Genomic DNA, 21,285 nt, shown 5'->3' with positions numbered 1-21,285 from the left:
CTCGCCTTGTGGGAAGCCACCTACACTTCATGTACCATTTGGATTGGGACTCTCCTCCCACCACTTTCCTGCTGAAAACTCCCACCACCCAATTTGTTATTGACTGCAATGGCACCTTTGGGAGTCAAATAGTAGTTGGAGGGGCTTCAGCACTTTCTCCAGGCTTTTGTGGGAGTTTAATGGAATTGACTTAATTCTTAAATGATGAAACTGCCTGTACAGTACTAGTTATATGTATGTGTTTGTGTGCATTCTGCTTTTTAATATCTAGGTCTCAAAGTTGTTTACAACAATAAAAAAGACAATATGCAGAATTTATAACATAAACCTCAGAAATGGAAAATCTGGGAAATGTAAACAATCCATTTTAAAAAAATCAGAAATCCATTCATGATGCAAAAGTCTCCTGAAATAAAATAATTTTAATCAGGTGTCTGGGACTCTGTAGACTCTGACTTCTAGTGGGAAGGAGTTCCACAGAGTCGGGCCCACAACTGGAAGGCATGATTTCTCATTGAGATGAATTGTGCTTCTGATCCATAGGGGGCCAATTATAGTGCTCCCCCAGATGAGCTCAGTGATTGACTTCAGATGTACAGGGTAAGGCATTTTTAGTCTTACTAGGATGGTTTTTACTTTAAAGTGCTATTTCGTTTTAATTCTTTGTATTCTTATGAATTTTGACCATAATAGTACATTGTTTTCTAAAATGATAGATAATCTGCACTGCAATTATTAACTGATGAAGCATGCACTACAAATTAAAGAAATAATAAAAAGAATAACCTCTTTCCCCCATGTCCTAATTCATAGCATCTCCTTCCCCAGTGGCTGCTATTTTAAAAGAAAGAAAACACAAGAAAGAGATGATAATGTATTGAAATGTCAAGACTCTTTTAGCCCTTTAATCTACCTGTTTGGAGAGATCTGCAATATTGGGGGGTTATATATTTTCAAAAGCCACAATAGGCTGATAAACCTTCCTTGCTGAGTCATCAAAACCTGCATGTCCTCTTGTTTTTCTTATTCTGATCTGATGCTAGCGGTTTCGCTCTAAACCAGCTGCAGTCGAAGGAACCCTGCCTTTCCACAGTTTAATTAACTCAGGACAGATGAGACTTGAAACCTTTCACATGGAGTGGCTGGAGATTAAGAACCTTTTCTTCCCCCCCCCTCTGAAAGGAAGAAAGCTGTTTCTGGAGATTAATTTCCAAGGATTTTCATTAGATTAGCTTTCAGAGATAATTTCCTTTCCTTGCCAAAGCCTACAAATGACCTTCAGCTGCCTTGGGGGATTCTCCCAGTACTTCTACTATCAATCGCTTCAAAATATGTAAAACGGCATTAAACGGACTGTCCTGTAGTGAGTTCATGTTCTTCTTCATTCTAGGCAAAATCTATAACTTTGTTAATAATGAAATTATAATTAACAACACTTTTATTAGATTTCAACTACAGTTGAAAAGAGGTGGCTTGCTCAGGGTCTGATCTGTGCATAACCATTTGTTCGTTAGTAAAAAGGAGTTGGAAGAGGATCTTATCAGTTGGGTTATAATAATAATAATTGAAACACACGTTTTATAGAGTGTTCTGAATTAAGGTAATTTTGATGAAGAATCATACCCTGTAGAATCTTGTGCAAAATCAGAGGTGGATCTATTTACTTTTTAAAAAAATGGTTTTTATTTCATTTTGCAATATGTAATAAACCTCCGCTGCCTTTTCTTCGGGAGAAAATATGAAGGCCTGTATTGGTTTATTCATGATTTTACAGTCCACCCAGCCAAACAATGACACTTGGTGCTGGTGATAGATGACATGGTGCAGTCTATCACCAGCACCAATTGGCGTTGTTTGGTTGGGTGGACTGTGAAAATTCAGAACAGTGCAAGCAGAAGGGCTGAGGCACATGATTTGCAGACAGAAGGTTCCAAGTGCAATCACTGCCATCTCTACGCTCTGGAAGACCAAAACCGTAGAGAACTGCTACTAGTTAATACATACAATACTGAGCTAGACAGATCAATGGTCAGATTCTATGTGAGGCAGATCCCAAAGCTCCATTTGGGCATCGTCAAGTTATCTGTTGAGGAACCCCTGAATTTATATGGCGAAACTCTTGCTCATTGCAGAACATTCTGGGTCATATTCTATAGCACATTCAGTTCAAGCGGGGCACTCATTTCATCCGTTTGGCTTCGCTTTAATTCCACATCCACTGAGAAATGACCGCTGGCTGTTGTTTTTCAGCGCTGGAAATTAATTGGGAACCAGTTCCTTCTGGGTCTTTCTGGGCATTTCAAATGGCTTAGTAGAAAGGAGATGCTAAACAGATGGCACTTCAGTCTGCAGCTCTTTCATATAAATTGTCCCAGCTATAAAACAGTTAAGAGTTTGGCTTGCAAACTCAGAACAGGGAATTGAGAGCTGAAACTGAAATACTAGCCTCCTTAAACTCAGCATATTGTGTGCAAGGATGTGTGAAGTGATTTTAAGGATGAAGTGCCAATTTGAGCAATTGCCCAAAAACTCAGTCCCTAGTCTTTGAGATTTAGAAAAGCTCAGGTGCAGGTGCACTTATTTATTTATTTGTCTTTACCCTTTCCTCCTCCCCGCCCCCTTTGGTGAACGCACCTTTTACACTTCCTGCTTTTAGCCAAGGTTATAAGCCTGAGTTCCGAGTGCTGTAAGGACAGATGTTTCCAAAGCGATTCCAACAAGAATCAGAAATCAGGAAGCAGTGGAATCCTCCAGAGCAAAGCTATCACCATGAGACCTCTCATATAATCGCAGGAGCTCAGGTTTCTAGGTGTTCAGCCAAGCTGTGGAACCTGCGGAGGCACTGCTGTCGCCACTTCGGAATCCGTTTTGCTGCAACTTCCCATCTGTGGACAACCAAGCTATATTGTTCCTATGTGCTTCCGCTCTCCCTGAATCCAGCTTTTCTGCCATGTTGTGCTCATGCAGCATAAAACCATAAAGTGAAACGGAGGAAGTAATGAAAAGCAATGTCCACACATATTAATAGCAGGCTATAAAGTTGGGTACCACATTGCAAGAACATCTCTACCTATGTTTAAGATACATCCTGTTTTGGCACTTGACCTATTTGGATGGTGGTAGCTTACCTTTTTTGGCCAATCCCCCCAAGGGTTGCGTGCCAGTGGTGGGTGTGGCCAAGTCAAAGTGGGTGTGGCCACTCCACCTTTGCTCAAATAAGTCCCAGGGGAGGGGTGAGTTGCAATGGCACAGTCCCCAAACTGCAGTCGTTCAGCTGATCTGTGGCATGTCTGTGGATTTGTGGTTGAAGATGAGGCATTGCTGGAGGAGACTCTTGAGAGTCCCATGGACTGCAAGAAGATCAAACCTATCCATTCTTAAGGAAATCAGCCCTGAGTGCTCACTGGAAGGACAGATCGTGAAGCTGAGGCTCCAATACTTTGGCCACCTCATGAGAAGAGAAGAATCCTTGGAAAAGACCCTGATGTTGGGAAAGATGGAGGGCACTAGGAGAAGGGGACGACAGAGGACGAGATGGTTGGACAGTGTTCTCGAAGCTACGAACATGAGTTTGACCAAACTGCGGGAGGCAGTGCAAGACAGGAGTGCCTGGCGTGCTATGGTCCGTGGGGTCACGAAGAGTGGGACACGACTAAACGACTAAACAGCAATATGAGGCATTGCATGTCCTTCACATTAAACATGCATATTAATCATTAATTGTATTTTTTATTTCTTATATTCTATGTATTGTATTACAATTTTTTAAAAAAGCAAGCCCCGGCGTGGGGCAAATGAGGCGCCACCAAGATTGAGTCTGCAGGGATACCCCCAGTACTTTTCCCTCCCTCCAACCTTAAAAAAAAGCCAGCTCCACTATGTAACAAAAGAGCTGCCTGCTGCAGACTGGAGGGTAACAGCAGCTTGAGCTTCTCCCCACACATGTCCCCCCTCCAATAGGCCCAGCATGGGGCAAAAGGGGTGCCCACTGCTGGCAGGCAGGTAGGCAGCAGCCTGAGTTTGCAAGGGTCAACCTGATGTGCCTTCTTTCCTTCCCCAGTTATTATTATTATTATTATTATTATTATTATTATTATTATTATTATTATTCCCCAGAATAGGGCAAAGGAGGCATCTGCTTCTGGCTAGCAAGCAGCAGTGGCACCCTGAGCAAAATGCCAGTTTGTCAAAGTTGGATGGGGACCAATAGCAATCTGCCCCACTATGCCAACAACGTTCTCTACTCCTGATTTAGTTTCTCTCTTTAACTAAAAACATTCCAATCTAACGTATCAACATTTTAAAATCACCTGTATCGGTCTCCTAATTCTGATGGAGGGACACATTTCTATTTATTTATTTACAGTGGTACCTCTACTTACGAATTTAATGCGTTCCAAATGCACATTTGTAAGTAGGAAAAAATTGTAAGTCGAATCCCATAGGAATGCATTGGGAGAAAAAATTCGTAAGTAGAAAAAATCCTATCTAGAAATTCGTGAGTAGAAAAAATCCTATCTAAACCGCATCCAAGATGGTGGACGGAGCTCCGTTCGTAAGTAGAGTTATTCGTAAGTAGAGTTATTCGTAAGTAGAGGTACCACTGTATTTATCAGAACTATACCACCTACTGCATGAGTCTCAAGGCAGCGTACAACCAAGTGTGAAAATACAACCTCCACATTCAAATCAGTACTGTATAGTTAAAAAGAAGAAGAATACAGCTAATATGTTTGGGTAGATGGCAAGACTTTCTTCCAGGGATACTCATCAGACAGTATTGTTGGAGACTCTGCTGCCACAGCTGCCTGGTCCGGCTAATCATCTTTCAGAATCACTATGAGCCCCAAACCAGAACGAACTTGTATGTGGCCGACCTTTGTATTTAATAGGAAGGTGATCGTGTTACAGTAGCAGTTAACCACAGTGCTCTTTGAAGCTTATTGCAATGCATCATTGTGGTCCCAGGTGTAGGCTGGTCAAATGGGCGGAAAGGGGCCAGCCAGAGAAAGTGGAATGACGCCTGAGAAGAAGAAAAATAGAGCTCATGAGCTGCCCGGTAAAGCAGTTTCTTCACAGAAGGATGGAGGCGGAGAATGCGGAGCAGTTCTCCAAAAGCAAAAGCAGCATTTAGCATTTAGCTTTATCTTAAAGCTACACCGACTGTTTTCCTGTAAAAGTATATTCCACATTTACAGAGTGCTGTTGGGATGTGTACCCACCCACTCAAAGTGCTGAGGTGTACCGAAGTGTGCTGCTTGTTCATTTCCCCCTTCTTCCTGCTGGATCATGTCCATGGCCCATCCAGTCAAGCATCCTGACCTCTCAGGGACCAGCCAGATGACCCTGTGGAACCTCCAAGCAGGATCTGAATGCAACAGCATTGTCCCCATCTGAGGTTCCCAAAAACGGGCATTCGGAGGCAGGAAAATAGGACACAACCATTGTGGCTAGCAGCCATTATGTCTCTTTCCACATGAACTTAGCCAGGTTCTTTTGCCTCACAAATAGTGGCTATTTTCTCTCAGCTTCAACTCTCACCTCTCTAAGCTCCTAGCAGAGAGGAGGACAATACCCCTTCTTTGTTTGTTCCCCATATAAACATTGCTAGGACATAAGCACAATACACTCAGATGGAATAATTTAGTTGCCCGGGAAAGTATTTCCAGAAAAATGAATCGGATCCTGAGAGCAGGATTTGAGCTGATTTAGTCACATAAACCCGTGTGCTTTGGGCCTGCAGCGCAGGATATGAACATGAATGAAACTTATTAAAAATATGGGAAGAGGAGAAAAGCCCTCCCTAAATCTCCCTTATTGTATAAGCTGCTATGAATTAAAGCCTTTTCAGCCTGATTCTCAGTCATCAGCATAATTACGTAGGAACATTTTCCAGACCAGCCAAGGATTCCCCACTCCCCAGTCTCTAACAAGCATTTTAACAACCTGCAAATCAGGAAACTGTAAATCAGAGAAGTGAACTGAAATCGCCAATGATTAGCAAGGCAGGATATCTCCCGCTTGTATTCAGACTGAGGGAAGTGAATTGTAACTGTCCCGTTCTCCAGGATTTAAGTGTCATGTGGTTTAAAGCAGTCATCATCCATACATTTATTCTGAACTGTACACCATTGTTGCCGGTAATGACTACATATTTGAACCCCACTCTTCTGCTCTTAATGCGTCTCAGGTGGTGATTTACAGCACAATGCAATTTAGAGCAAAGCACATCTCAATATTTTAAGTTTTGAAGCTATGCTCCACTTTAAAAGCCGATTGAAATAACAAAAACATTTACAATTTATCTGTCCATTTATAAAGGTATCTCTGTTTTGCCCACTCACATAAAACATCAAAGCAGTGCACTGCGTAAAGTTCCACAAAACAATACAAAAATCACAAACATGGCTGGTTTATTTAAAATAATAATTACACTAAAAAACACTACTAGATAGGCCTGTCCTCTGAAAGTTTGCAGTGAGAATGCCTGCTGAATCTTGGTTGAGATGGCAAGTGACACTCGATGCCCAACTTCTGGCTCATGCCAGTCAGGCTTCAGAGACATGGGGGACAACTAACAGCACTCCTCTGGATGATCTCAGCAATCAAGCTGGGCTATAAGGAAGAGATCAGAGGAATCTGTTGGAAATCAGAGTGAGTCGGATGAATCTCTACCAGGGGTATATTTCAGAGCCAGGGTGCCAATCACCAAAAAGTCCTCTTTGCTCACTTGTCTTGTGACCTCTGACACAGCATCTCTTATCCTTTGTCATACTCCATGCTTATAGGCTATGGAATGCTAGAGTAACATTCCTAGGCTGTTCTTAGGCATCCTAGTTACAGGTAGGTAGCCGTGTTGGTCTGACGCAGTCAAAACAAAATAAAAAATTCCTTCCAGTAGCACCTTAGAGACCAACTAAGTTTGTCATAGGTATGAGCTTTCGTGTGCATGCACACTTCTTCAGATACACTGAAACAGAAGTCACCAGACCCTTATGTATAGTCAGAGGGTGGGGAGGGGTATTACTCAGAAGGGTGGTGGGAATGGGTGATTGGCTGATAGGAGTGGTAAACCTGTTGATGACTTAACGACTGCAATTGGTCTAGCAGGAATAAGTAAGGGCTGAGGTGCTAAAGAAAGCTTTATCACGTATAATGAGATAAGAATCCAGTGTCCTTATTCAGACCAGGTCTCTCTTACTTATGGTAGGCATCCTGGTACCCTAGGGCAGCGGTGCCCTCAGGGCAGAACTTGGGGGGCAAACCTTCAAGGTCCTACTCAGCAGAGCACGCAGGAGTGTCCCCAAACATAACTGGGTTACCAAATTTTGAAGTAATTACTATCTAATTTCACAATGCTAAAGATAAAACAGTGAAGTCCAGAGTCTAACATTACCTAATCACTACTGCCCTAGAACGTGTGAGAGAATGACCAGGACCTGGAAGTAAGTAAGTAAGTAAGTAAGTAAGTATAATAATAATAATAATAATAATAATAATAATAATAATAATTTATTATTTATACCCCGCCCATCTGGCTGGGTTTCCCCAGCCACTTTGTAAATACAAGTAAATACAAGGCAGCTGTTAGCCCAAGCGCTAATCTATAGAGGAGGGCACCAGCTGCTTCTCTGCATGATTCACTGTTCTGTTCTAGCCTGTCTCTGCATCCTTCCACTAAGCCTCCACTGAAAGATGCATAAATCTCTCATTTTGGGTACGATCAGTCTTAATGTAATTACCGGCTATGGAGGAGGTTGTCTGTTGCAAACACTCAATTCACTTTAAAAATCTAAGGTTTTAGTTTTCTATCCTAGTTTTCAAGCAGCAATAAACCGACTTTCCAGTTTGAATATCACAGTAAACTGTGGTTTAGCAAGTCTGAAAGAGAATCCCCAAGTTAGGGGATGTGTGTGGAGGGAGCATGGGTCATTCCTAGACTGATAAACTGTGGTTTATATGCCTGGGATGGTAATCCTTTATTTGGGACTATTTATTATCATCATTAAAACCACTGCTGCATGCAAAACAGTATGAAGGTTGTACAAATTTACAATGGCTGGGAGTGGTACAGAGAAGTACTACCATCTTAGCGAAAACAGGACTGTTGTCTGGTTTGGGCAAGAAACAATGTGTGTGCAATTACCGTGTTTCCCCCTTTTTAAGGCGTAGTCATAAAATAAGCCATAGCAGCATTTCTAAGCATTTGAGAAATATAAACCGTACCCGGAAAATAAGCCATAGTGATAGTCGCTGTGCAGAAGAGAGCACTGAGCTCCCCGAGTCAGCAGCAGCAACGCCGGCCGCAGCAGTGTTTGCTGAGTCCTTTCTTGCTTTTGGGACTTGGTTACTGTGCTGGCTTGGGATGGTGTGTGTGCAATTGCTGTTGCTGCTTCGTGTTTTTCAGCTGGATTCTCTGGGTTCTAAGCACTTTCCCCCGTTTGTTTGCGAAGCAGCACTCGGCTGCAGCCCCTGCCTCTCCCGGCGGCTGCAGGAGGCTGCAGTTGATCGCTATCTCCTTTTCCATTTCTTTTGTCTTTGAGCACCCGGCCCCGCCCCCTCTCCCCTTCGTGGAATGAAGAACGGAGTTTTAGCAGCATTTCCTCATTATAAAAAAAAGGTCAGGAACTTTTACTTTAACCTCAAAAATGGGATATTTCCTCTCTCTAAAAACAACTCTGACCTGAACACCAATAAAACAGGGGTAGATCACCTCCAGTTTATAAATCCGCAAGTAGATCGCAGTCTCCTGGAAGTTGGGCTCTATACTTTGGCTGATTGCAAGCCTTTGCATCTTTAAAAAACAAAAACCATGCGCCTCTCAGTCTTAATTTTCCTTTAATTCATCCCCCTATACCCTCCTCCAACCATTGCCTCCTTCCATTCCTTACCCCCCTCCCTCTCTCCCCACTTCCCTCACTCCTGTGCGATCTCATTTAGTCATATACTTGCTTTTTCTGTTGTGTTGTCTATTTTATATTTAATATTATTACCCTTTATGATGTTATTTTTTCCCTTGCGATAATTATTTATTTTTTATCTTTAACTAACTTTCCTTTCCATATTTTTCCATATATAACTCAACACTTTCCCATTCCTTCTTAACTCTTTGGATAGAGTGCCCCCCCATTATTGTTGTTGATTTTACAGTTCCTGGATTTTTTATGGAACCGAACAGCTCGGGTGCTTCAGAATGTGCCTTCTGTTGCTACAGGGCTATGGGGCTTCACTATTTGACCCCCCCCCCAGGTTGGGATTTTTAAAGTAGTTCTGTGGGTCCCAGGGCGCAGAATCACCCCCGATCCTTTCCTTTGTCTAAACAGACCTCTTCCCCCCTGACTTTGGAAGGCTGTGCTTCAAGGGTGATACCAGGGTTTTTTTTAAGACCTGCGCCTCTTAAGGATTGTTACGGTCCATAACTTCCATTGCTTTCTAAAGGGTTGGGGGTTTAAAGCACTGCCACCCCCCACCCCACCCTGCAGGCGCTCGGAACTGGCAGCGCCAACAACACGCCCAGCAGCGCGCAGAAGAGAGCACTGAGCGTCCTGAGCCAGTGGGTCCCAGTTGTACCAGCACTTTTTTAAAAAAAGACACCCCCTGAAAATAAGCCACTGTGTGTTTTTTTGAGGGGAAAAAGTTATAAGACGGTGTCTTAAAAAAGGGGAAACACGGTATGAGGCAAATGCATCCTCTTAATGGTGTAGCTAGTAATGGCCAGTCCCCCACTGGCTATGGATCTTGTGCTCCAGTTGTTGAAAGAGTAATATCCTGTTCTGCACAGCGTGATGGAAGAGCAATGAAAACATCATCTTAATAGGAAAAGTATGCTTTCACAAAAGCAACACAGCACGTTTGCCTGAGACAGGCCTGTTCTGAAAAGGCAGCACAAAGCAGATAACCATTTAAAAGGAAATTAGCTGTTAATTGGAAGGTGCCGGGACCTCTCAACAGAGCTTGAACAATAGACATAGCAATAGGGCAGAATAACCCTGCTCTTTATCTTTTCAGTCCTAAAGGCTACCAATTCTAACTGAAGATGTATCAAAGTTTTGTCTCAAGATCTGATTGTGAGATTTTGTACACGATGGGTGAAGGCGCACTGGAAATGATGCCAAGGAGGATCAGGACGATGATCATATTAGACACTAAAGGATGTAGGTACATTTAGCTTATGTTGTATCTAACAATGACCTTGCAATCATCACCCGAGGCCCTTCTTCATGTGCCCCCTTTCATGATAAGTCCAGCGGATGACAGCATGAGAACAGACCCTTGCTGCAGTGGCTCCCCATTTGTGGAATTCTCTCCCTAGGGAGGTTCAGCTGGCACCTTCATTAAGCACCTTTAGGTGCCAGGCGAAAGCATTCCTCTTCAACCAGGCCTTTGACTGATTGACATCCAATGTTGTGGGATGGGGGATTATTAGTTTGTTGTTCTTATGTTTTGACTATGTATGTTGTGGTTTTTATATTGCAATTTTTTAAAGAGATGCGGGTGGCACTGTGGTCTAAACCACTGAGCCTCTTGGGCTTGCTGATCAGAAGGTCGGTGGTTCGAATCCATGCAATGGGGTGAGCTCCCGTTGCTCAGTCCCAGCTCCTGCCAACCTAGCAGTGCGAAGCACGCCAAAAAGTGCAAGTAGATAAATAGGTACTGCTCCGGTGGGAAGGTAAATGGCATTTCCGTGCGCTGTTCTGGTTTTGGTGTTCTGTTGCTCCAGAAGCGGCCAAGTCATGCTGGCCACATGACCCGGAAAAACTGTCTGTGGACAAATGTCGGCTCCCTTGGCCTGTAAAGCGAGATGAGTGCCGCAACCCCGGAGTTGTCTGTGACTGGACTTAACTGTCAGGGGTCCTTTACCTTTACCTTTTTATATTGTAATTTTATGTTACGAACCCTGAGATCTGTGGCTGAAGGGTGGTATAAAACAACAACAACAACAACAACAACAACAACAACAACAACAACAACAACAGCCAGCACCACCACCACCACCACCAGAGGGCATGCATGGCCAACTGGGAGGGACAAGCTCAAAGACGGAACCCAAATGAATATAATACAGATCATGGTGCAAGTTGGAAGTGCAAAGAGTGCATGGAAGTGCAAACTGGCCCATGGCTCTCAGGTTCCCTTGTAATGAGAGATATGCCACAATGTGAAGCATTCGACTGCACCGTGTACAATCTTTTTGAACTTTCCTGACTTCCCATGTGGCTTCAATCTCCCACTCTGGGCACTGTCAAAAAGATCGATTTCCCTCTCTGAGTTCCTCACACAATGTGCTGGATTCCTGCAGTTGCTCAGTATCCATGTATTTTACCCGTTAGCCTTTAGAATAACAACATGTGCAATAGGTTTCTTTTGCCTTATCTGGCCAGGAAGTCCCTTTGCAGAGAATTACTCTTGGCAGGAATCATTTTGGCTGGCTTGCTGTGCTGGCTTGCACTGATGAGATCATTTGAGTTTGCCTCTGCGCTTCATTGATGTCCCAGCAATGCCTTTGTCCAACAGTGGAAGGCACCATCTTCCTGCTGCACCATCTGTATTTGCACAAAAATGTTTGTTTGCAAAGCGCCAGGCCAGAGATAGCAAAACCCACTGAACAAAATCGGAAAGTTACTGTGTGTGTTTCTTTTCAGGCAGAATGGCTAAACAAACATCTTCAAATGCTAACATTTTAATGGAACAATAGATTTACAGATGAAGGAGCTGCAACAAAATAGCTTCTGGCTGCTTCCATGTCCAGTTCACACTAATATTTCTCCATCCCAGGCTTTGACAACCTGGTGCCCTCAAGATGTTGCAGGACTAAAGCTCCCATCATCCCCGACTATTGGCTATGATGGCTGGGCTGATGACAGTTGTGGTCCAACAAAAGTATGGAGAGCATCAACTTAGTTATGGTGGCCTAGCTGCTCACATGTAGGGGCACCTGATGATGTCAACTGGCCTTTAGTTCTCCAGCTTCTATCTTGCACAATACCATTCTGTTGTGCTGTGAATATCCCTTTCCCCAGTCTTATCTTAAGGTCTTTTTGTATGTGTCCCTTCAGCTGGCTTTATATTTTAAAATCTAATCAGCTATCCTTGGTAGCTCTTAGTTCCCATGCTCCTTACTTGTAGTTTTTTTTGTTTTTGCCTCAGCAGCTATTTTCTCATTAGTCTCTGATAACTTCATGAACCCATTCTTTCAGTCAATAATTGTCCAGTTTTACCCTCATTGAAAAGATTTCCTTTCCATTACTGAGGCTAAATAAAAACAAGGAAATTAAATTAGATACAAAACTTTGTTGAAATAACATGAAGGTTGTGACACACAAGCCAGGAAATCCAAAGATAAGGCTCGACAAGCTGCCATCCACTTAGGAATGAAGAAGCACAGTAGTAGGTCTCTCTATTTTCCCCCCTTAGATAAAGCACAACACAGATCCTATTTGGCTCAATTGTAGGGACACTGTGTCCTTTCGTTGGAGAGTCCTGGAACTAATAGGATGGCAGCCTTATCTTAGGGTTGCCCAGGCAGGTGCAATATGTCAGTGTTTCTCAACCAGTGTGCCTCCAGATGTTTTGGGACTACAACTCCCATCATTCCTGACCACTGGTCTTGCTAGCTAGGGATGATGGGAGTTGTAGTCCCAAAACATCTGGAGGCACACTGGTTGAGAAACACTGCAATATGTGACCCATGAGAACAGCAAAATAACAAGACTGTACAATGTTGATGGGATAAAATTAAGCCAATTTTTTATTGACAGCAGCAGGCAGGGTGAGGGTTTGCATTCCTATCAGGCAGATAGCCCAAGCTTGGGAGTGCCGAGTTCAATCCTCCCCTTAGGCCCCTTTTTGGGGGGCCCTATATCATATTGATCCTGCCCAATGCCATTTCTGTCCTCATACAAACAACATTCTTGGCCTAACAAAGGACGGTCATAATTTCACTGAGGGAAATGTGAAAAACTCTAACCAAGTGCCAATCAGGTTGAGAGAGAAAAATTCATTTCTGGTCCTGTCAACCAGCGACCCAGAATCGCTCAGTGAAGGCTCTAAACCAGGCACCACCAAACTGCGGCCCTCCAGGTGTTTTGGCCTAAAACTCCCATGATCCCTAGCTAGCAGGACCAGTGGTCAGGGAAGATGGGAATTGTAGTCCAAAACTTCTGGAGGGCCGAAGTTTGGGGATGCCTGCCCTAAACCAAGGGCAGGTAGGTCGGAAGCTCTTAAGAGAAAATGGCCCTGAGCTCCAGGGATAGCAGCCTTATATATTCTTCCCCTTCCCCTTTGCAAGGGCTCATTGGACAGCTTTTTCCCACGAGTCCGTCGCAAAGTGAGGATAGCGGGCAAAACCCTGCCCAGTATTTTGCTGCAGTTGATGGGCCACAACGCCACCAGGCCCAGGTGTCCTGTGCTTATTGGGCATGGAACGGGGCACGTAGAATAGAGCTAGCAAAGAACAGGTCTAAAGGTATGCTAGAATATTTCTACCTGTAGTGAAGAGGCCCTTAGAAGTAGGACTGAGGCAGCAGGTGAGGGAGACTGCTCTTTCAAAATTCCTCACACAATTTATGGGCTGCAAAATGGGGCGGGGGGGGGCACAGGATTTTGCCAACTACTCTTGTGGGAAAAGTGGAGGTTAAATTTTCCTTAGAAAATTATCTTCTGAGAATTTCCAGCTCACTTAATGTTGAACGGAACTCTGTGAAGAAAGCCATGACCTTCTAGAAGAGGATGGGAAAGGGGTAGGCTCCAAGCTCATTTCTTTGACCCACAATACTAAATGATATTTAACACTGGATCCACAGCTGTCCCTTAAATTAACGGATTGCAAAAAAATGGAGTCCATTTTGCTGAATATTCGTCAGCAAACATACCCAACAGTTCATAGAGAGCTCAAGAAAGAAAAGGAAAAGTTTTGAATACTATTATTTTCTGAGATTGAGAAACTTCACCTCCTCCCTCATTATTTCTATAGATGATCTGGCATTAGGTATGGTTTCTTAACAAGAAGGAGGCAGAGATCAGGTTTCCTGGATCGATTAACAAAAGCATTAATTCTCTGCAGAATCAAATAAGGAATTTCAGCAAGAGTACTTGTGGGCAAGCTACACTTACTGAAATCCCCTCTTCTAAGCTGCTCTGAAAGTTGAAAAAATCCCCGTTCTGTTTTTCACCTGATCCCTCCTCCCATTTGGGAAACAAGGACATGTTACAGTACTGTATTACTTCTTCCTGAGGTCAATCTTAGGGGGGGGGGGAGCTCATCTGGACCCCTTGATGGCTAGGAAGTAGTAAACAAGACTACTCACACACCTTCTAAAGAGATTATTGAATGGGGTTAACACCACACAGGTCTGAGGAGATCAGAGGTATAAAATCCATAGAGGTTATGCCACCCCTCTGACAAAAACATAACTTTATGGCTTAAGATCTTCAGGTTCTTAGATCAATTCTTTAAAAAAAAACAGTGGTGCAGTTTTAAATTACAGTACCATCGATTTTGGGGGAGCTATCCTAAAGAATGAAATGGTGCTTATCTACACTGTAGTCCTTAAGGAAAGGCCCTTTACTGGCTAATCCAAAAGGTGGCAAACTTATTCTGTTTCTGATTCTCACTCTTTGTTGCTTAGGGCTTCTCTCAGGAAATGCCTACATTAGAACCAGAGGTTATCTATGCAACCTGACCTTTAAATGCAGGTGATTAAAGATGAAGACCACCTGAAAGAAATTGCTACACTAAAGGCAATGGCCCTTTTCCTTGAAAACAAAAAACAAATCTTTCCCATTATTGCTTCTGTCACTCAGGAAGGCTGTGGTTTAGAAGCCTCTTGTATTGCATGTTATCCTGCATCTGACTGATGGTGGTAACTCAGTTTGCCTTAGGCTTTTAGGGACTCATCCATCTGGAAAGAAATGCTATAGACTTTGTAGAAACTCATCCAGGCAGGAAGAAATACCCATTCCTTTGCTTACTGAATGACAGCAAGCCTGTAATTTGTGCTTTCCAAGCAAGCATTCCATTGGGCTGTTCTGCCCCCAAATCTGATAGATGACATCCTGTGTGTGTTTTCCCACAGGACACAATCTAGCCCCCCTCTGGCTGCCACCCATTTACCTTTCTGCTTTTAAAATAGTGAGTACTGTATTCTTTGGGGAAAACATCTTGGAATCGTCTATTAAATGATATTTTACAGAAAGACTAGCAGGATGCAGGAAAAGGCTTTGCTGCTCTGATTCTGGGATTGTGTCTATCTCTGGGTCACAACACAGATTCATTTGCAAATCTTTCTACAGTTTTAGATTTTAATGCTATGTTTTATTGGTTGTTGTGACCCACCTTTGAGTTCTTGAATCCTAATAAATACTTGAAATAAAAAAAATGGCTTAAAACATCTGTTTGACAATTGTATCATTTGGGGCATTTTAGAACAAGTGTCTTGTTCCTTGCAAGTACATGTCAACCTTTTTTTTACTTGGGTGCTTGAGAACAGATGGATATTTTTGCTAGATTAGAACTACAGTTTATTTCTCAGCAGTGGGTCCTCCAGGACATGGTATGACCAAGTTGGTCCAGATGCAACAATAGTACAAAATCTTTCTTGCACCCCCCCTTTTTTTGAATTAAGGAACAAGCTGTATGTGACGTTTCATGTGATTTTTTACTGGGCAACTGATTCACTTGCAGTATCTGAAACTGCTTACAGTCAAGCAACACAATAATCTCCCCCTCAGTAGCCACAAGTTTCCCTCCGACACTGAAAGAGTTTCTGTTTTCCCCATTTTTAAGAGTATCGTTCCTCCCTCTAGAAGAGGGTCCTTTAAGATTTATCATTGCACCGAAGTTTGATTACTTAGTCATATCTTTGGAGATATCATTAAAATGAGCTCAAGTGGAAAGTTTTCATCATACAACAGCTTGAGACTGCCCAGCAGTCGTTATCAAGGAGCTGGGAACAGTTACAAATCTGCTCTTGTTTCCATGAGCCTGCAGCTGTGCACAGACTGTTCTGCAGGTTGAGCTACTGCTGGAGTCTCCTCTCTGGAGGTAGAAAGTCCACCGATGGGTTTGGGTTGCCCAGTCATCTCCTCCTCTGGTTGTAGTCCGGATCTGATGGAAATCAGGGACAAAGTTCATTGCAATCAAAATACAACCAGACTATGGTGCTGTGGTCTAAACCACTGAGTCTCTTGGGCTTGCTGATTGGAAGGTCGGTGGTTCAAATCCCCGTGACGGAGTGAGCTCCCGTTGCTCTTTCCCAGCTCCTGCCAACCTAGCAGTTTGAAAGCACATCAGTGCAAGTAGATGAATAGGTACTGCTGTGGCAGGAAGGTAAACGGTGTTTCCGTGCGCTCTGACTTCCGTCATGGTGTTTGGTTGCGCCAGAAGTGGTTTAGTCATGCTGGCCACATGACCTGGAAAACTGTCTGTGGACAAACACTGGCTCCCTTGGCCTGAAAGCGAGATGAGCGCTGCAACCCCAGAGTCACCTTTGACTGGACTTAACCATCCAGGGGTCCTTTACCTCTACCTTTTAACTAATGTGTCATCCAGGCAACTGTGGAATTTTTTTTTATGACTTGTGACTTATTTTGTTGTGATGTCATTCTAGTTCTGCAGAATCAAAGTCAGAAGCAAACTAACAGGACATCTGCTCTTAAGTCCCTCTGTATAGTTATGTGCGCACAAGAATGAAGCCAGTTACAATACTGTTAATGCTGATACATAATTATGCAGGTAAATTTCATGTATATCTCAAGAGACTAAGATCCAAAGAGGCCCATACACATGAGAAAAGCCTTCCATATGCTCATGGTTTCCCCTTATTGCTGGTAGCAGACCCCTGCACCTTTTGGAATGGCAGCTTTGAAAGTCTTCCTAACCTAAAGCCAGCTTTCCAGGGGACGGGGAGGTGATAGGAAGGATATATGTGAAGAGTACTTAGTATACCTTCAGGTTCTGGTTTTAGGCTACACATTTGATTTTTTCCACACTTAATTGCATTTCTGCTTGAAAATTAAAACATTTTGTCATCAAAACCTGAACACAGCCACACTGTAAATCAAAGTTTGAGTTTTGAAATAGGAATTTTGAATAATAAAAAGGAAGGTGGATTCATTCAGTTTCAAATTTGAATGCTACTTTCTTCCTTAAGTTCTGGCTTTGACATTGTTGCTGTGGCTGGTTGGTTTGTATTCATTGTGATTTCTTGATTTAAATAAATTTTAAGCTCTAGCAAATCAAAGAGTGGGTTTTGAGTCCCAGTTTCCTCAAATTGTTTTGTATGTCCAAATAAATTATCCATATCGTTTTCTGTTTTCTATATATGCTAGAGTGGGGGATGGATAGAAGGTAGTTTGGGATCCACTGAGATATATTGGGGTGATCTGCAGTAGTTTGGCAAGTGTTTCAGACTCTCAGTGGTTTAACAACAGCAACAGCAAAAAGACTCTCCCACTGACCTTAAAATAAAAATAAAAAATCCTTTTGACCGCGTCAGACCAACACGGCTACCTACCTGTAACCACTGACCTTAAATTAGACTGCTATAATGAAAAAAAAATTCTGTTAATTCCTCCCCCCCCCAAAGGACTGTAAGCTTGGTTCTGAGGCAGAAACAAATTCCTGGTTTGAACATGTCTTCCAAAGCACCTTATTATTGAATTTTGTCTATTCCTCTCCTCCCCTCTGCCTCTACCACCAATATTTTACACTTGGCTCCAGTTGGTGGACTTCAAGAGCCAATAAAAAAACAAAGAAGATCTCACAAATCTGAGCTTGTCTACTGCTATGCAATGGGCATATTATCCCTAATGCTTAACACTCTCTTATACATTTCCACCCTCAGTTATTACATTGTAACCACGTGATATAATTGGGAACTGTCCTTCTGGAAACAAATAAGCTTACTCTTACTCCTGCCTTCTGATGGCATTTTTGATTATCAAGTACATAATCGGAAGAAGTCTAGCGAAGTTGTGAATGAAGAGGTCAAAACAAGCAACACTTCCAAGGAAAAATGAGTCTTGTTCTCTGCGTCACTGGAAAGAGAAAAAAGATCAATGTATGAATCATGCGGAAACAGTTCCCGGCTACAAGCGCCAAATATTAATGAATCGGCTTCCCTATAATGTTCATATTGCAAGGTGGCGTCCAAATACGCTATTTAAGTATTAGTGCAGCGCCTTAGGTCTCAGAACTCTGAACTCTCCAGCATTTGGCTTTTATTAATCAAAATTGCTGTGGTGGAAAAAGGGGTTTTGGGGAAATATACTGTTGATCTAGAAAACAGGATAAACATGTATGAAGCCCAGAAATGAATATCATTTACTTGTTAAAGCAACATTTACAAATTCCTTGTATGCTCTCCATTTTCTTCTTTCCATTTTTGTTTTGTTCTCCAACTTTGCCAGGATACTGCAAACATGTTTCTGCCTCCACGAAAAAGACACCGTTTTGATCAAGGCTTTGGCATTTCTCACATGCCTGAAGCGATGGTTCAGCCTGCAAACAACCAAGAACATTATCTTCAAAGACAGACCAAGCACTCTCACACAGAACAAACCTTGTTGTTGCATCCAGTCCCTAAACCAATGGCCGCAAGCAGTGTTTGAGATTGGTCATAAGGTTGACGGCAGCACAAAGATTGTTTTCCACAAGCTCTTGGTGTATTCGGCTTCTCAGTGGACCGTCAACATGTTTGGACCTCTGCCTGGTTCCCTGTAGAATCATAGAGTTGGAAGAGACCACAAGGGCCATCCAGTCCAACCCCCTGCCAAGCAGGAAACACCATCAAAGCATTCTTGACATATGGCTGTCAAGCCTCTGCTTAAAAACCTCCAAAGACGGAGACTCCATCACACTCCTTGGCAGCAAATTCCACTGCTGAGCAGCTCTTACTGTCAGGAAGTTCTTCCTAATGTTTAGGTGGAATCTTCTTTCTGTTTAGGTGCAATCCATTGCTCCGTGTCCACTTCTCTGGAGCAGCAGAAAACAACCTTTCTCCCTCCTCTATATGGCATCCTTTTATATATTTGAACATGGCTATCATATCACCCCTTAACCTTCTCTTCTCCAGGCTAAACATACCCAGCTCCCTAAGCCGTTCCTCATAAGGCATCATTTCCAGGCCTTTGACCATTTTGTAACTTCGCTTCTCACAGTGAGGGAACTGCCAGAAGGCCCTCAGTGTCTGGGCTGAACAATAGGGGTGGAGACGCTCCTTCAGGTATACTGGGCTGAGGCCGTTTATTTAGGGCTTTAAAGATCAGCACCAACACTTTGAATTGTGCTCAGAAATGTACTGAGAGCCAATGTAGGTCTTTCAAGACTGGTGTTATGTGGTCTCGGCCGTTTATTATTATCTTCCTCTACATATTTTCTAGTAAAAAAAAAAGGGGGGGGGGAAGGAATGTTAGTACTGTAGCAGAAACATCGGATTGTGTGGTTAAAGTTTATTTTGCAAATAACCATTCAGCATATTTGTTTACCTTGCATGAATCCTGGCATTTTCTTTTTCATGGAATGCAGGATTTACACCCCAGCCAGAAGGAATGGAGCGCTGATGGACAATGTGCTGGTAGTGCTGACACAACAGAGGGAGGGAGTGATACTTTGAGGGCAAAGGTTGCTACAAACTGAGATTTAGTATAAAACAAACAACTCATCACATGTTATAAAACTGTTCTGCCATTTCAGGATATGGATGGAAGAAAATCACACGGTTATTTTTACGGGAGGCACCAGAGGTGGGTCTGGGGCTGGCATAGGCAAACTCGGCCCTCCAGGTGTTTTGGGACTACAACTCGCATGATCCCTAGCTAACAGGACCAGCGGTCAGGGATGATGGGAATTGTAGTCCCAAAACATCTGGAGGGCCGAGTTTGCCTATGCCTGGTCTGGGGGATAAGGAACCATCCATACAAGCAGAGTCCCCCCCCCCAGCCTCCAAATTATCATGCAAGACAAAGCTCACACATACAGAAATGAACTTCACCCCATCTATACTCTCCCAATATTTTTGCCTGGTGCCATCACCGAATAGACTTCTGTTTAAAAATAAAGCAAAACTTAGAACTGATGTTTGGGATAAGAGTTTAGTGGTCTGACATTATAGTTTTCTATATGCTGTGTGTGTGTGTGAAGATAACTGTGTTTCCATGTATGTGTTGCATGGATAGAATGCAATCATGCAACCTACCTCCATCATTCAGTTAGTGCAACTGAAATTTGGTACTTAGAAATGTTGGGTTTTGTCTGTAGTTTCTAGCATTGCACCCCCTCCCCATATGGATCCTTGAAGTTAATAGATTGTTTCCCACCTAATCCAGTAAGTGTGAATTTAATCTGAAATGGGGGACACCTCTGTTTGGGGGGTGGAGATGTGTTTCCTTCCCTCTAAGCCTGTTTTGACAAGTTTTGTCTGAAATGTTTTCTTTTTTTAAAATCATTCTGAAAATGGCAGGAAAAGTTAGGTACTTAAAGCTTATTTTTAAACAGCATTTCAAAGTGAAGAAAGAGGCATGTAATTAATGTCTTTTTGCTGTTTTCTCTTGCACTTTAAAACATCTGGGCATTAGTGTTGACAGACAGAGTCCTTAATCTTTTTCACTGTGTGCTCCAAGCCATATTTTTCTTCTCTGCTTTAGTGGCACCTGAGGAAAAAAATAATCCAAAATACAGTCTGCAGTGGTTGAAAAGGAACTGGTCCAGTGACTTTACTGCTAGAGCAACAGAAGAACAGCAGCCATGGATGCCTGAGAATCAACACTCTTATGGCCCACCTACATCCATCTTGGCAGCTGGCACTGGGTGAAAAAACAACTCCATCTGTGTACCACTCGAGTAATTAGTCTATGCAGGTGAATTGTGGAAGGGATTACAGAGGTGCAGTCAGTAAATTAGGAATGAAACAAGTGTAACTCTAAAAGCCTACCTTTGAATTTACTTAAATAAATTATGACGGTAGATATTCAATTTCATATGTCTGGAGTAAAATGTCCCTCATTTTCATGGCTGCTTTTGCTGCCAGAATCAGTATTTGGCTCTTTACGTTTGTGATTCCCATTTCAGCTAAGAGTGAGAGTCCTACTGTGGACAATCTTTATGCGGTAATGTAGATCTTCTATTAACTCCTGTGCATCAGATATTTCACTCAGGTCGGGCAATCTGTACCCATCACATAACGGGAGACAGCTGTTTTCTCAGTAGCTTCCATTATCATATCTGAAATGCAGAATCAGTTGGTCCCTGGGAATTTTACAGAACCCTCACTTGTCAATAAAATAAGG

The 21,285-nt window shown here is 42.8% G+C and overlaps 1 long non-coding RNA gene across 1 annotated transcript; it reads right to left on the bottom strand.

Moving 5' to 3' along the window:
* Positions 1-15,632: 15,632 nt before the first annotated feature.
* On the bottom strand, positions 15,633-19,574 carry LOC118089550 (uncharacterized). Its single transcript, XR_004693125.2, has 4 exons — positions 19,486-19,574; positions 18,327-18,499; positions 17,906-18,036; positions 15,633-16,105 (listed from the first exon to the last, which is right to left on the bottom strand). It is a non-coding gene; the product is annotated as an uncharacterized LOC118089550 (long non-coding RNA).
* Positions 19,575-21,285: the final 1,711 nt, after the last annotated feature.

Source organism: Zootoca vivipara, chromosome 7 (assembly GCF_963506605.1).
Source record: "Zootoca vivipara chromosome 7, rZooViv1.1, whole genome shotgun sequence".
NCBI classification, from domain to species: Eukaryota; Metazoa; Chordata; class Lepidosauria; order Squamata; family Lacertidae; genus Zootoca; species Zootoca vivipara.
The sequence above is the reverse complement of the archived record's forward strand: the minus strand, read 5'-3'. Positions and strand labels throughout refer to the sequence as shown.